A 4,673-nucleotide genomic window follows, 5' to 3' on the forward strand; every position below is an offset into this window, starting at 1 on the left:
AAGTGTGATGAAACTGTGGCTTTAAGAGGTGTAATTATTTTGAAGAGAGGATTTGAGCTATGGACACCAACCTGTCTCTTCTAATCCAATAAAGTAAACAGTTTGTGAGGCCTTGGGTCTCTTTTAAAGTTGGAGTAATAGAAGCAGCATGAATGGATGGAGTCAGGCTCTGACAGAACCAAGGTTTCAGTTTAGCTTTCAGCAGTTGTTGGGATTTTGGTTTTGGCTGTGGAAGCTGTTATACAATTCTCTGCCACAACAAAAAGCTTCCATTTTCTCTCTGGTGCCAGAATCACATGTGAGACAATCTGTTTTACTGACTTTGCCTTTGTGAAGGATGTGTTTATGGGGTGGTACTATATTAGGACAGCTCTTTACTAGTTAAATGATCTATTATTCTGTTAAGGTTTCTAATAGAGTTAAAGTTATACCAATTCGTCTTTTGTTTGTATTTAACTGTATGTTGTGAAGGTGTGTTTTGTTTAAAGCTGAGCAATGTAACCAATCTGGAACACAGAACCTTACACTTGCCTTTAAATAAGATAGAAGTTAGGGTCTAGACTTGAAAGGGGTTTGGTCTGGTCCATAATAAATTTGGGGGTGCGGTGGGGCTAAAGTTGGGATCTAAATCTCTAATTCCAGGTTGGGTTTAGGATTATTAGATTCAAAGACGGTGAGTGGTGAGTGTTTTTTTTTACTTCAAGTATTGCATTCAGTTGATCTAAACAGGGTGTACCTTGTGCAGTAATAGCTCTTTTATTTGCAAAGAGCTTCCTCGGGGTGGAAGAAGTCACTTCGGGTGTTTTTACAGAAAGTGAATTGAGCAAAACTTTTGAAATTGCCAAGCAAGCCAAAGTTGGAATTGCCTGTGGGGAGATAATTGCGGCAATAGCTCAACATTTGCAATTGCCAGGAATGCATTCAGAATCATTGGAAATGGCTAAAATTCAACTGCAAGTGAAGTAGATTAATTTTGAGGCAATGGCAAGGGAAAAATAAAGAGAAAAGGAAATGAAACAGTTTGAATTACGATTAAAAGCAGAACAAAAAGCAAAAGAAAGGATGTCCTTAGCAGAAAAAGTACAGAAAATTTCAATGGACGAAGGAATGTCAGAAAGCATTTGACAGCCTGAAAGCTGTGTTAACCACCGCCCCAGTGTTAGCCACATCTAATTACACAAAGCCAATCGAGGTGGTTATCAATGCAAGGGATGTGGGTGTTGGCACTGTGCTCTTACAAGAAGATAACGAGAAGATAGAAAGATCTATTGAGTATATTTCCAGAAAGTTGAATATTCATCAAAAACTCATCCACAATGGAGAAGGAGACTTTGAGTTTGGTGTTGGCATTGTGACATTTCAACATTTATATTGCCAGTAATGTGTCTAAGACAATTTTATATACCGATTATAACGTTTTTAGAAACAAAATTAAAGATAAAAATACCAGGGTCCTAAGATGGAATTTATTGTTACACCCATTTAATTTGAAAATTATACACTTGGCAGGACTAGAAAACATAATTGCCAATGCATTGTCGTGACTTTGATGAAGGAAAACGAAGGTTTTGGTGGCGGAAGAAATGGATTGAAAGGACTGGAGTATTGAATGTTTGCATGCTTACAGCCAATGTAATGTACATGTGTTGTAGTTTGCTAAATAGTAAATACTAAAAATGAAGCCATCTTTGTATATCGATGGTTCACTTTTTACAAGGAGGGAGGTGTGACAATGCTATGGCATGGTGTATTTTGTCCTGGTTTTTTTTTGAAAGAGAGATTTTGAGCCATAGGTGTCAAACTGTCTCCTCCAAGCCAAAAAAATAAACAGCTTATGAGGCCTTGGGTCTTTTTTAAAGTTGGAATAATAGAAGCAGCATGAATGGAGAGAGTCAGGCTCCCACAGAACCAGGGTTTTAGTTTAGTTTTCAGCGGTTGTTGGGGCTTTGAAGCTGGCTGTGGAAGCAGTTATATATACTCTGCCACGGCAGAAAGCTACAGTTCTCTCTCTGCTGGCAGAATCGCATGTGAAACAATATGTTTTACTGACTTTGCCTTTGCCAAAGGGGTGTTTATGGGGTGGTACTATATATGAACAGTTGCTGTTTAGGAGTTAAATTATCTATTATTCTGTTACGTTTTCCAATAAAGTTAAAGTTACATCAATTCTTTCTTCATTTGTATTTTAACAGTTGGGTAAAAATAAAGTGTGTTTTGTTTAAAGCCAGGTAGTGTAACCAATTGAATTACATTTGGAACACTGTACCCTACACTTGCTTTAAATAAGATAGAAGTTTGGGTCCAGGGCTAGCTCCTTGATATATTTGAAGGGGCCTTGGCCTGGTCCATGACAAAAGATAACAACTGTTGTATTACTACTTTTGCAGAGTTACTATCTGCATTTTTAGTGTTACATTGAGTTGAATCTTCCCAGACCCTGAAAGTTAGGAAGAAAAACTAGGTGATGATGTCCAGTGAAAACTTGCTTAACAGTCCAGAAGGACCCAATTTCCAACCAAGTGTTGGATGGTGAGACAAGATTCTCTCTAGTGAGCAGCGAGATGCCAATTTGCATGGATTATTGCTCGTTATTACCCTCATTGCTGCTTATTTTCATCAATGTGCAATTTACCATTCTTCCACCTGTTAAATAGAAACTTTATGTCAAGAATTCTTGACATGAAGTCAAAGCACTTACCTGAAAACTCCAGCGTGCCACTTGCCACTCCAGACCGCCATCTTGGACATCTGGCACCATCTCAGGGCACACTCATGGACAGCGGCCTCGCACATACATGTTGGATGCCAATGTCTGTTTATATTGTATCAGTCTCACTGCACCATCATGGCACATCTCCCATCCACTGTACTTCAGTGCTGCACTTTGGAATGCATCAGCACCTCAATAAAATGCTACTGCAAAAACACTTTGCACATAGACACAGGCATCCAACTCTTGGAATGGACCAGGCTGCATCTAGGAGCTGCATGCACATTCTCTTAGCATTTACTTTTTGCCAACTTCAATGCTTGCAGCATCTCAGCCCTGGCTTGCATTTTTGCACATTATCGCCTTTGCCAAATCTAAAAGTGTGCCGTGTGATTCAGTGCAGACACAAAGACAGACAGCTTGTTATGGTCATCAGCTGTGATCACTTGAGACGGTGTATACATTGCTGTAGGCACAGTGCTACGTACCGGCGGCATTCATGCCAAATGCGCTTCAACCAATTGGCCATATCTCCAGGTCTACAGGGAGTAGTCCTTAGTTAGTTCAAGGAAGACACCTTTCAGGCAGGGGGTACCAGCACAATAACTTGACATCAACTATCACAATATCACAACTTGACAATAACTATCCATCATCAGCCCAGGAGATTGGACATGGCCAGTTGGCCACTCAGTTCAGCCTTGGTCAGGTCTTCTCCTTATTAGGGGTTGAGGAGTGGAATGTTGGACACACCCGCAGCCATCTTAGAGAAATTGGGGCTGACTTCTCCTTGAAAGAGTGCAAGTAAGTGAGATGAAGGTTGATGCTGGTGCAGGTAGGGAAGTGTCCCAAGTGAGTGAGTAGGAGACTGCAAAGGCCACACAGGGTCTAAGTAGTCTGAAGAGACTGGGAAGTGTGTGAGGGGAAATGTTGCATGTGACTGACGCAGCAATTGCACAAGAATTTGGTGGGATGTGGTAGCCATAGTAGAGACAGACCAAGTGTGAGGTCGAAGAATGTGGCACTTACTGTGGCTGAGAGAAGATCATTGACCTTCATTATGCATTCCTCCCGATCGTTGCCACCTCACTGACATAGGTGACAACCTCAGACCAGGCTGGCAGCAGCTGGTTACATGGCCTCCTCTGCTAGTCATGGGGGAAGATGAGAGACCTCAGCTGCATTAACCCATCCACTAGGACTTCCAGTTCTTTATCCACAAAGCAGGCTATCAATATCCCCTTATCTGCTACAACTGGGACAAATATTATGGGCAAAAATACAGGACAACTCTGGGCTTCCATCACTTGACTAGGTGCACATTATATATACTCTTCCGCTACTGGAAACAGTTTCACCTTACTATATCAAATCCTAAATGATTTTGAAAACCTCTGTCAAATCACAGACTAACCTCAGTTCTAAGGGGACAAAAAACAATTAGGGTCTCCAAGTAACTGAAATCCCAGACCCTCATACCATCTTCTGCACCTCTCTAACATCTCGACATTGTTCATAAAGTGTGGTGCCCAGAATTGGACTCAATTCTCCAGCTGGAGCCTTACCCAACATTTTAAAAAGATTTAGCAAGCTTTCACTTTATACTTTATACCTCTGTTTATTAAAAAGCAGGATCCTGTATGGTTTTATTGCAAAACTTCTCATGTCCTCTTATTCAAATTTATGTATTATTATTAAGTAAATATTATTTAAATCAAAATAATTTTCAGTTAACAATAAGTTCAACAATTTATAACAAATGTTCATTTTAAAAAGTATAGAAAAGCTGTTCCTTTGAAATATCCAATTAATCATTAATGAATAGCAAAGCAAAGAATTTTGCAAACGATGCTTGTGTATCGAGCAAACAACAGTATTATTGACATTAAGTGCTCTTCCTGTCAAATCAAAGGTTTGTTTGACAACATTTCAACATATCATATTTGCAAACAGAAAACAAGAG

The sequence above is a fragment of the Rhincodon typus genome, chromosome 8 (genome assembly GCF_021869965.1).
Source record: "Rhincodon typus isolate 14 chromosome 8, sRhiTyp1.1, whole genome shotgun sequence".
NCBI lineage: Eukaryota > Metazoa > Chordata > Chondrichthyes > Orectolobiformes > Rhincodontidae > Rhincodon > Rhincodon typus.